At 41.0% G+C, this 13,062-nt stretch overlaps 1 non-coding gene and 1 pseudogene across 1 annotated transcript; one reads left to right on the top strand and one right to left on the bottom strand.

The window, feature by feature from the left end:
- Positions 1-2,485: 2,485 nt before the first annotated feature.
- On the bottom strand, positions 2,486-12,090 carry LOC116548983 (annotated as a pseudogene).
- Positions 10,846-10,952, top strand: LOC116549791. The gene has a single exon (XR_004268072.1). It is a non-coding gene; the product is annotated as a U6 spliceosomal RNA (small nuclear RNA).
- Positions 12,091-13,062: the final 972 nt, after the last annotated feature.

The following is a 13,062-nucleotide window of genomic DNA, read 5'->3' on the forward strand; positions in this document are numbered from 1 at the left end:
AAAAAAAAAAAAAAAGATCAAACTTTTCTTAAGCTTGTCAAAGAAGACTTAAAAAATGTAGAGATAAGCCATGTTCTTCAATGGAAAGACTCAATATTATTAAAAAATTTTAATTCTACAATTAATGTGCAAGTTTAATGCAATCGTAACTGAAGTATTATCAAAGTTTTTAATAAAGTTTAATTCAGAAATTCCTCCGTAAGATAATTTTAAAATTCACATAGAAATTATGCAAAAATATTTAATAAATGATGGGGGAAAACCACAATCACTGGACCTTTCATTACTATGTAGGAAAACATAAAGCTTTACTAATGAAAAAAATGTGATACGGGTACTGAAGTGGATGTAAAAAGAGAAAAGAATTGGTAGCCCAGAAGTCAACCTTACTTGTAGATAAATATTGTAATTTAAATCTAAGGGGTAAGGGTAATAAATGCTTTGGGAAATTTAGAAAATGATTTGTAAAAGAACAAGTTTAATAAAACATGGTTCCTATGCTAAAGAAGTAAAGAGTTTGGTCATGTCCACATTTCCTCGTTTTCTTATCTCTTGTGACATGCACACTATTTTGAGGAAAAAAGATGAGGCGTGGTGACTCACACCTGTAATCTCAGCACTTTGGGAGGCTGAGGTAGGTGGATTGCCTAAGGCCCAGAGTTTGAGACCAGCCTGGCCAACATGGTGAAAAACTCGTCTCTCCTAAAAATATAAAAATTAGCCGAGTATGGTGGTGGGCTCCTGTAATCCCAGCTACTCAGGTAACTAAGGCAGGAGAATCGCTTGAATCCAGGAGGCAGAGGTTGCAGTGAGCTGAGATCATGCCATTGCACTCCAGCCTGTGTAACAGAGTGAGACTCCATCTCAAAACAAAACCAAACCAGATAGGACTCCTTAGTTATTCCAGGCAGAGGGTAATTTTCTCTTAATCCTGCATTTTGCAAACTACTAAGGGGAGTGCTGCCCCTCAAATGTATCTCCCTCTGCAAATCCTGGATGGTAGCCTGACAAGGCCTCCTTCTACCCTCACTGCTACTCCTTCTACCCTCAACTCCCCAACTTACTCCCTTCAACCTCAGCCTTGGAATGGCCCGGTGAGGTCCGCTGGCTTTCCGTTGTTAGATCCCAGCCAGGGCAGCTGCCGAGCATCCTGGACTTGGAGTGACCATGAAGCTTTCTGGGGATTCTCCTTACCCCTTCACCAGAACTGCTGCCCTGAGGCCCACCTTTGCTATGGACAAAACTGCCCTTTGTCACTGTCACAATGGGTGCTCTTTTCAAGAGATGCAGAGATGACTCCTCTGCTTTCTTGCTTTTAGTAGGATGGCAGAGAACAGAAGAGAAAAATTTGTCTCAAGTTCACACACTTCAAACTTCTCTGCTGTCTTCTCATAGATGGAAGAGAAAATTGAAGTCAGGTTTTTCTTCTCTTCCATTCTGTACCATGAAAATCTAAGGTTGTCAGGATGCAACTCTCCTGGTAGAAATGCTTCTTGCTCATCCTGGAACAAGGAATTGAATTGGAAAGGTGTCTATAGATCATTCTACAGACACCTTTCAGTGCAGTAGGGGGAAATCTCAACTCTGTCTTCTGATTCCCTGCCCCCACTTTCAACAAGAACAATAGTTCAGCCTTTTAGCATAAGAGGAATAAACTTTCACCATGGTGACCCCCGGCCTGGTCTTAGCCTCCCAGGGCACAAGTAAATCCCCTGTATGAGTGTTTGATTTAAACTGTGTATATTCTGCTGCTTATGTTAATGTGCATTTTATGTCATTACTGGTCTTTTTTTAAAAAACTCGGCATCAGTTACTTGACATAAATTAACACAGAATTTAAGAGTCCATTAATATTTCTCGAATATCTTCTGTCTGTCAAGAACTATAGTATCACCTTCTGATGTGAAGGGCTATGTGTAGCTCATTCAGGTAGAGATTCAGAAAAAAGGAAATGAAAAGGAAAGAAAAAAAGAGAAGAGCGGTGATCATTGGGTTGGCCAATATCTTTTGTGTTTCTCATTCTGCCTGTGCTTCTTCAAATGAGCTACCTCCCAGTTGCCACACCCCACAGCAGCTTGTCCCAGATGGCAGTAGCAGGGAGGGAGCCGGAATTACTCAACTCTGAAATGCTTTCTCAATGTATGGGTGAATGGATGGGTGATCATGTGTTTACTTTACTATTTTTTGGTGTTTTAGGGTGAAGAACAGAAACAATATGGCAATCACCAATTTTGACTGGCAACACCACAGATCAAATTGCTTCTCTGCTCAAAAGCCTCCACTTTCTTTCTATCTATCTTGCAATATAATACGACACCATAATACAATAAAACAACACCTTATTGTGGTCTACAGAACCCTACAGGATCTCACTGCCATTTCTTTCTTTCTCCCTATAATCTAGCCAGCAACATTAGCCTCCTTATTCTTTTCTTTTTTTTTAAATTGTATTAAAGACCATAAAGATTTAATTTAAAATCACAGTGTCTCAGCCGGAATGCCCCATCTGTAGGGGGCACCCTTGCAAATTCAAAGTTCCTCAAGGGTCCCCTCCAGGTTCAGCAGCGAGGGGTAAGCAGGGCCCAGCTGGGGGTCTGGCCGGCCTCTGGCCCCTCCGTGTGATTCTGGAGACGAGGCTCAGCTCTTAGGTGCTTGCTGGGACAGGGTCTGCCATGGAGCTGCTACTACAGGCTCCTTCTCCACCAGCGTGGGCTCATCTTCACCATCCTGGGGAGGGTGGACGAGAACCTTGTCTAAGATGCCGAACTCCTGGGCCTCCATGGGGCTCATGTAGCGGTCCCTCTCCATGGCAGACTCGATCACCTGAAGGCTCTGTTTGGTGTGCTTGGCGTAGATGCTGTAGAGCTGTTTCTTGCTTCATGATCTCCTCTGCCTGGATGGCAATGTCTGTGGCTTGGCCCCAGGTGCCCGCTGAGGGCTAGTGAATCATGATGCCGGAGTTGAGAAGCTAGTGGCGTATGCCGGGGCTGCCGGCGGCGAGAAACAGGGAGTCCATGCTGGAGGCCTGGTCCACGCACCTTGTGCAGATTGGGTTGAGGATATACTGCGTCGTGACGTAGATGGCCAGGCTCGCGGTCACCACACCACCAGGGCTGTTGATGTACATGTGGATGGGCTCTTGTTGCTCTCGGATTGCAGGAAGAGGAGCTGTGCAATAACCAGGCTGGCAACGCTGTCATCTATCGGGCCCATGACGCACACGATGCGCTCCCGCAGCAGCCACGAGTAGGTGTCACAGGCGCGCTCCCGGCGACCCGTCTGCTTCACCACAGTGGGAATGAGCAGGAGAGCTGGGGCTGCAGTCACGTGCAGGCTCCGCTGCAGGGCCAGGCCTCTCTGGGGCGTCTGCTGCGCTGGAAAGCGAGAGGCGAGGGAAAGCCCTAGCGCGGGGTACCTGCCTGCCGCCACCCGGGCCCCCCACCACCAATGTCTAACCTCCTTATTCTTTTCTAAATATGCTGGGCCACTCTTGTCTGAGGGCCTTTGAACTTACTCTTCCCTCTGCCTGGATCTCCCTGCCCCTAGATACTTACTAGGTTATCTCCCTCACTTATTCAGTTCTCTGCCCAAGTGCCCCTTTACAAAGAGCCTTTCCCCAGCCACGCTTTCTAAATTGGTTCCCCTCTTACCTTCATCGCTATTCCCATAACCAGCTTTACTTTTTTATCGTACTTACCATCTTTTCTTACATGTTTGTTCCTCGTTTGTCTCCCCCAGCCAGAATATATAGACTTCATGAGCTTGGATTTTTGTTTATGGCCTATATCCCAACGCTTAGAATGATACCTGGGACAAAGTTGGTATTCAAACATAGCAGATGCTGTCATTGCCTCCTGGGTCCTTTGGACTGTACCATTCAAGTGTATTCTGGCCAACTTCAAAATGCCTGTATCTGCATCTCCAAGCTCCAGGACACTTTCCAGAAATGAGATATAAGACCATTCTACCTATTCTACCCATCAGGCTTGAGGATTTACAACCGTCATTGCCACAGAACAGCCCTCAATCAATGATTCTCATCATTTGATGCATAAATACTACAGCTGCCTTGTCCTTCAATGGAGGAGAACGTGAGTAAGGAAAAGACGGGAGGGGAGTTGTTCTGAGACTTTGGTAGCTTCTTTTTGTTTGTTTGTTTTTGAGACGGAGTCTTGCTCTTGTCTCCCAGGCTGGAGTGCAGTGGCGCCATCTTGGCTCACTGCAACCTTCATCTCCTGGGTTCAAGCGATTCTCCTGCCTCAGCCTCCTGAGTAGCTGGGATTACAGGCCCCTGCCACCATTCCCGACTAATTTTTTTTTTTTTTGTATTTTTAGTAGAGACAGGGTTTCACCATGTTGGTCAGGTTGGTCTTGAACTCCTGACCTCAGGTAATTTGCTCGCCTCGGCCTCTCAAAGTGCAGTAGTTGTCTTAACAATATACCTTTGTTGGCTGCCTTCTTTCCCTGCATCATTTCCCCCTCCTCTGCTGGCCTTTACTTCTCAAGACAATAATTCACTTTCAAATTCTTATCTCAAGATCTGTTTTGGGTGATCCAAACCAAGAAAATAAATATTTGTTATTGCTGAATAAAATATTCATAGCAGATTTTGGATACATGCGGAGAAAAAGGCAGGAGGGGGACAGTTAGGGCATGGTTTCACAGGTGGTGGAAAGTTGACTGAGCAGCAAGGAGAAGAAGCCATCACCAATCAGGAGGAGACACGTTGGTTGCATGAATAAGACTTCCAGTATGATGCTAAAAAAAAAAAAGAAAGAAAGAAAAGAAAATGGTTACATTAAGGTGAAAATGAAAATGAGTCCTTGGGCAGCATTTGGGAACCATATCTGCAGTTGAGTCGTAGAAATGGCTGAACACAGAAACAAGCACACAAATGTCGACTTCATGGGTGTGAAACTGTGCAGCTGCACAGATTGCATGCTCAGAATCACCCTGTGTTTGCCTTAATGCTCTGCTGTTGCCATCTTGAAATTCTTAATAATTTTTGAACCAGGGGTCCTGCATTTTCATTTTGTACTGGGCCTCACAGACTATGTAAGCAAGACTAAGTTCATTCCATAGTTTCTCACTGCAGTTTAGGAAGAATCAAGAACTATAGTTCAGGAAGAAGAATTTTAAGGATTTAGAATGAGAGAAACAAGTCTTAAGGAGCAGGCTCACTAAGGCATTCTCACGGTCTTCCCACAGCCTACTTTTGTTCCAGTCTCAGATATAGCCATATTGGTAACAAAAATAAGTTACCTAGTAATATTTCATGATACTAATTACTTAGGACAAATATGAAAACATTTTGGATAGATGTGATATTTATGTGTATATATGTGTGTGCATATACACGTATAAACTATATCGTTTATAGTTTGTTTTGTTCAGAGAAAAAAATACAGTTGGTGCTAACTAGAAAAACACGGATGAATGGCAGGGCATGGTGGTTCATGCCTGTAATCCTTGCACTTTGGGAGGCCAAGGCGGGCGGATAACCCAAGGTTAGGAGCTCAAGACCAGCATGGCCAACATGGTGAAACCCCCGTTTCTCCTAAAAGTACGAAAATTAGACAGCGGTGATGGCACGTGCCTGTAACCCTAACTACTCAGGATGCTGAGGCAGGAGAATTGCTTCAACTCGGGAGTCAGAGGTTGCAGTGAGCTGAGATGGCACCACTGCACTCCAGCGTGGCCAACAAGAGTGAAACTCCATCTCAAATAAACAAAACAAAACAGAAAAACACTGATGGAATACTAGCCAAAAAGCCATATTTGTCTTCAAAGTAGACCTGTAATGTTCTGTTTTAATAGTATGTGCCCTATTAAATGCTGGAGGTTTTTTAATTGATCATTTGTCTGGCTTTATAATTGAGAGGCTGCCAAGAATTTTTGATGTTTCTGTCTGAAACAATGGCATATAAAATACTATTTTAAAATATGCCATTCTACTTATTTCCACTTAAAATAGAGGTGATTGAAAATAGTACATGTAAATCCCAAAAAGACATCTGATATTAAAAAAAAAGTATTTGAGAAAAAAATTAATGATCCCTTGTGGGAAATTTTGAAGCTTGTGGATTTCTAAGCAGGGAGGCAAATAAGTAAAGCATTGCAGCATTTTTCACCAACTAAAAACAGATGTCATGTGACAATGGGTGTTACATCTGCAGCTGACACCCACTTCAAAGAACAGGTGCCTCTAGTTGTTTAAAAAAAAAAAAAAAGAGAAAGAGAGAGAGCAGCTCTTACAGCAGTCTACAGCAGGTTTCAGGAAGTGATGAGGGGGAGCCATGGGAAGACCAGCCCCTCGGCTGCTCTGGGTCACTGTCATGATGGTACATCTGGGCACTTACGTCCTCAGTGACTTTTCTCCTGGGTAAGACTTCAATGTCAGAGGCTAAACTGCTAGATGATTATATTTATTTAAAAGTTATTACTTTAGATGCAGTAGAATGAAGTGGGATCCTCCCCTTACATCATATACAAAAATTAACTCAAAATGGATCAAAAATCTAAACACAAGAGCTAAAACTATAAAATTCTTAGATGAACACATAGGTGGAAAAACGTCATATTGAATTTGGCAGTGATTTTAAGATATGAGACACTAAAAGTACAGCCTAAAAAAGAAAAAATAGATACATTGGATTTCATCAAGATTGAAAGATTTTGTGCATCAATGAATACAATCAGAGTGAAAAGGCAACCCACATAATGCAGGAAACATTTGCAAATCATATAGAAGGGATTAACACGCAGAATATATAAAGAACTACAACTTTATATTTACAGGTGTGGTGGCTCACTTCCTGTAATCCCAGCACTTTGGGAGGCGAAGGCGGGCGGATCATGAGATCAGGAGATCAAGGCCATCCTGGCCAACATGGTGAAACCCTGTCTCTACTAAAAATACAAAAATTAGCTGGATGTGGTGGTGGACATCTGTAATCCCAGCTACGTGGGAGGCTGAGGCAGGAGAATCGCTTAAACCCAGGAGGCAGAGGTTGCAGTGAACCAACCGAGATCATGACACTGCACTCCAGCCTGGTGACAGAGTGAGACTCCATCTCAAAAAAAAAAAAAAAAAAAAAACTACAACTCAACAACAACAACAAAACCAACTCGATTTAAAAATAGGCAAAGGACTTGAATAGATATTTCTAAAAAGAAGATACACAAAGGACAATAAACATATGAAAACAGGCAATACCACTAATCACCAGAAAAATGCAAATCAAAACCACAATGGGATATTAAGTCACACCTATTAGAATGGTCATTGCATATTTTTTAAAGTGCTGGAGAAGAAGTGGAGGATTTGAACCCCTGTGCATTGCTGAAGGAAATGAAAAATTGTATAGCTGCTTTGGGAAAATGGTGTGACAATTTCTCAAAAAAATTAAATATAGAATTATCATATGATCCAGCAATTCCACTTTTAGATCTATATCCAAAAGAATTGAAAGCAGGAACTAGAACAGATATTTGTACAGTATACCAATATTCAGAGTAATCAAAAGGTAGAAATAACCCAAATGTTCATTGACGGATGAACATGTGGATAAACAGCATGTGGTATATACACACAGTGAAAAATTATTCCATTGTAAAAAGAAATAAAATTGATACATGCTACGACATGGATGAACCTTGAAAACATTGTGCTAAGTGAAATAAGCCAGATGCAAAAGGACAAATAGTGAATTATTCCATTTATATGAGGGATCTGGAACAGTCAAATCAATGAAGACAAAAAGAATAGGGGTCAGTAAGGGCTGCAGGAGGAGAAACTGGGGAGTTATTGTTTAATGGATAGAGTTTCATTTTGGGAAACTGATGAAAATTTCTGAGATTGTCACAGTTGTGTTCTTAAAAATTGAGGCAAAAAAAAAAATTCTGAGATGGATAATGACCACAGCTGCACAAAATGAATGTACTTAATGCTACAGAACTGTACACTTAATTGAGACCATCCTGGCCAACAAGGTGAAACTCTGTCTCTACTAAAAATATAAAAATTAGCCAGGTATGGTGGCCTGCACTTGTAGTCCCAGCTACTTGGGAGGCTGAGGCAGGAGAATCACTTGCACCCAGAAGGTGGAGGTGGAGGTTGCAGTGAGTCGAGATTGTGCCACTGTACTCCAACCTTGCGACAGAGCAAGACTCGGTCTCAAAAACAAAAACAGAAAAGGTTAAAATGGTAAATTTAGTCTTTTCTCTTGTTTATGTTGAATTTAACTGGAAATTGAATTACAGCTTAGTTCGAACATTCTGCCTTCTACAATATGGTGTGGCACGTTCTCCGTAACTCTATTTTAACTTACTTCTGAGACATATTTGTTCTTTCCCATATGAGCTAATGTTTGAGGATTGTTTCATTCTTTCAATCCACTTTTCTGTGATGTAGTGACAAGGAGATGAAGGAAGAAAAAAAGAGTTAGCTTAATCTGGGCTGGTGCAGTCCTGGCTGAGAAATCTTGTTCTTCAGAGTCCTTTGGGGATGTCCTGTCCTGTGGCCTCCCCTAGTCAGCCAGAAGTAGATCCCATCCACGGGCTTACACAGTGAGACAGCCTGGTACTCTGTGAGATGGCAAGTCCTCAACTGTTGCCTCATCCTAGGTTCTAATTTTAGAAGCTGCTACTCTTGAGGAATTTTTCGTGACTTTTCCCACCACTATCAAGAGTCACCCTTGCCCAGGCGTGGTGACTCATGTCTGTAATTCCAGCACTTTGGGAGGCCAAGGTGAGTGGATCACCTGAGGTCAGGAGTTTGAGACCAGCCTGGCCAAAATATAAAATTAGCCGGGCATGGTGGTGGGCGCCTGTAATTCCAGCTACTCAGGAGGCTGAGGCAGGAGAATCACTTAAACGCTGGAGGCAGAGGTTGCAGAGAGCTGAGATCGCACCACTGCACTCCAGCCTGGGTGACAGAGCAAGACTCTTTTTCAAAAAAAAAAAAAAGAGAGAGAGAGAGACACCCTTACTTAGCACATGCTACAAAAATTTTAGCTCACCTTTTTTACTCTTCTCCGTTTATGTCTGGAAAGAATTAAAAGCTGTACAATGCCACTCTGTGCCCCATTAAAATCCTTTTTTCCCTCCTATTCACCACTTAATCTAATTTTATAGTCCAAATTTATCCACACTGCCTAGTTTTGTGGTTTGGAAGGGAGATTCTGTGATCCTGCTTTATTCCACAAATTTTCCCCCAGAAGTCTTTTTTAAAAAAAATCTCCACAGTAAAGATTCCTAGATGACCTATGCCAACATGATTCAATCAGTGTTGATTAATTATAAAAGTTTTGATATTTTAAGTTGAACAAGTGTTGCAATAATTAAAGACCAATGCCGGACTACAATGAAATTATGACTACAGTTAAATAGGTAGCATAGGCTGGACATGGTGGCTCATGCCTGTAATTCTAGCACTTTGGGAGGCCAATGCAGGCAGATCACTTGAGGTCAGGGGTTCAAGACCAGCCTGGCCAATATGGTAAAACCCTGTCTGTACTAAAAACACAAAAATTAGCCAGGCGTGGTGGTGCACACCTGTAATCCCAGCTACTTGGGAGGCTGAGGCAGGAGAATTGCTCGAACTTGGGAGGCAGAGGTTGCAGTGAGTTGAGATCATGCCACTGCCCTCCAGCCTGGGTGATGGAGGGAGACTCCATTTCTAAAAAAAAAAAGGAGGTAGCATAATCTTGGAGGAAACAAAGCAAAAACATAGAATCATAGGATTAGAAATGACCCTTTAAGGACATATGTTGATGATTTAGTGTCTCCGAGTGGATGCTAGGCTGGTAGGGTGTTTGCAATTTGCCCTTGAGAGATTGGATACATATAACACCAAACACACACACACACACACACACACACACACACACACACACACACACCCCTCAACAATAAAAGCAGTATATACCAAGGGACAGTCTAATCTCAGTTCACAGTGAAAAAGAGAATGCCAAGTTCTGAAAAGAATGGCCTTGCTGTCAGGGAAGGAACATTAGCAGCACCTTAAATGTTATCTGGACATAACTTGTATGTCTGTTTCATGATTTTTGAATTAAAAAAATTATTCTTGATTCACAAACTGCACTATTTTAAATACAGCATGATTTTGGGACTGAATTCATAAGTCACACTTTCAGAAGTATTATGGGGGAAAATTAATGAAACTGTATGACTAACAAGGAATGAATCCAATGCCTTGTTTTCAAGTCCCTTTTCATCTAAATATCTCTATCCTAGAATTAAAGAAATGAAGAAAATATTCCCCGGCTCGCTCTAGTATCATATTCTGTAATTTACAAACTTGTTTCCTTCTACCAGTCACAATGATTGCAATTTTAAGCATCTTGTGGAAGAACAATCTCTATTTAGGTCACTAATGGACAAATAGTGGATTTTAGCTGTAAAAGTGTATGTCAAAATGACTGTTAAATTTACTTGGAAGAAAAACTGAGTGAAAACTTGCTAAGAAAATGAAAATCAATGGGAGACATTTGTTCTCTGAATTTTTAGAAAGGAATATAAAGCCCTCATAATTTAAACACTGTGAAACTGGTACAAGAATGAGCAGAGCAATAGCACAAAAGGCCCATAAACAGACACAACTAAAAAGAAGGAAGAGGTATGTGGACAAAACGGCATTTCTAATCAAAGGGGAAAGGAGAGTTATTCGACAAATGGCGCTTTGATAAAAGGCTAATCATTTGAGGGGCAAAATAGAAAATATATTATATATATACATCCTATACAGGTGTCTCTCTAACTCAAACAATGCCGCAAAACAGATTCCAGCGACATCACGTTCTCAAATGTTAAAACTAAAAGCTTGTGCTTGCTTTGGCAGCACACGTACTAAAACTGGAACGCTACAGAGAAGATTAGCATGGCCCCTGTGCAAGGATGACATGCAAATTCGTGAAGGGTTCCATTAAAAAAAAACAAAAACAAAAACAAAACTAAAACCTTTAAGTACCAGAGAATAATTACTAACATTTTTTACAATATTTAGGTAGAGTGAGAATTTCTAAGTTTGATGCCAAAGGTAGCAGATTAACTCACATAAAACGTAAAACCTTGAGAGTTGTTTTCTGTTAAGACACGAAAAGTTAAAAATCGTACTGGGCGTAGTAGCTCACGCCTGTAATCCTAGCACTTTGGGAGGCTGAGGCAAGGTGGATCATCTGAGCTCAGGAGTTCGAGACCAGCCTGAGCAACATGGTTAAACCCTGTGTTTACTAAAATATAAAACATTAGCCAGGTGTGGTGGTATGCACCCATAATCTCAGCTACGCAGGAGGCTGAGGCACAAGAATTGCTTGAACCTGGGAGGTGGACGTTGCAGTGAGTCAAGACTGTGCCACTGCAGGTCAGTCTAGGTGACAGAGCAAGACTGTCTCCAAAAAAACCCTCAAAACAAATAAAAATAAATAAAAAATAAAAAGAGAAAAGACTGATAAAAATATTGCTACATATACAACAAAGGAGTACCACATAACAAGTCCACAGAAATGAATACAGCTAGTGCTCGACTTACGACCATGATGGGCTCCGACAGACCGGTCGTAACACGATTTGGTCGTAAGTTGAGTAGGCTATATGTACAGTACTGTGAAATGATGTTATAAAAATCTTCAAGTCATATTTTATCATAATTTTCTTTCATTATTGTTATATATCATAATTTTCTTTGTTCATTTTATGCCATTTGTGTCATCTCTACACCATTTTGTTTCTTATTTTTCCATTCGTCAGGTTTAAGTAAAACACTGCATTACCAGTACAACTGGTTTAATATTTGCAAAACATACAAAATTACAAAATACAGGTGCATACAAAATACAGGTGTAAAAAATACCATAGGAAACATTTTCCCAATTGCAAAACATATCAAAATATATAAACATGTACGAAACATTTTATTGGCCGCTGGTGCTTGGCTGCGGATAGTTGATGTCGTCATCTGAGGCAGCAGTTGGGGTTACCGGAGTTGGTTTTTTCATAAACATGGTGAGCTTTGTCTGAATTGTATGTTTCTTTTTTCTTCATAAATTTCACGATATGGATGAAACACATCGTGCGCCATCCATTCAGTCCTTGCAAATCATTCGATGTTTGGGTCCATTGCTTCGTAATGTATAAGAAGTTTATTGGGAGGGGTTTGATGAAAAATATCCAAGACACAAAACACAAATTGCTGTACCGAGTCTGGGATAACAGTTGAAATGGTGCACGCGGAGATGGTAGTGCTGCCGGAAGCTGGTCCGCACTGTCGTAAGCCCAGCTGGGCAACGTTTGCGCTGCCAGACGCAGAGCAGTCGTGGCTAGCGATTGTGGTTGTAAAGTCGAATGGTTGTAAGTTGCATAGGTGGTAAGTTGATCAATACCTGTAATGGAAAATGCCCAATATAAAAATAATGACGTAGCCGGGTGCAGTGGTTCATGCCTGTAATCCTAGCACTTTGGGAGGCTGAGGTGGGTGGATGACCTGAAGTCAGGAGTTCGAGACCAGCCTGGCCAACATGGTGAAACGCTGTCTCTTAAAAAAAAGAAAAATGAAGTATATAAATAGGCATTTTACAAAAGAAGATAAAATGAAAGATAAATATATTTTAAAATTTGAATATCACTAGTAACCAAAGAAATAACAGTTTTGAAAACCTGGCAAGATACCATTTAAAGAAGAACAACAAATGGACTAAGATTATTTTTAGAAATAATATTTATTGTTGCAAGGTTAATTCGCTGCCAGAAGCACTTTGGCAAGCATTAAAAATATCTGTTCAAGTGATTCTACTTTCAGAATTTATCCTAAGATTTTACCTAGTATCTGTACACAGAAATAGTCAAGCAGGGTTGCTTAAACAGTAAAAAAACTGTAAACAACCACATGTTCAGTTAATTACATTATTGTATATCTATACAATAGAATTCTACACAGCTTTTTAAGATGTTGTACAGAATATTTAATGACATGAAAAATGTATATTGTAGAACCAGAACACAAATTATAAATATTGCATATAATTGATGATATAATTCCATTAT

Source organism: Sapajus apella, unplaced genomic scaffold (assembly GCF_009761245.1).
Source record: "Sapajus apella isolate SASKATOON/1434 unplaced genomic scaffold, GSC_monkey_1.0 scaffold6, whole genome shotgun sequence".
Taxonomy (NCBI): Eukaryota; Metazoa; Chordata; class Mammalia; order Primates; family Cebidae; genus Sapajus; species Sapajus apella.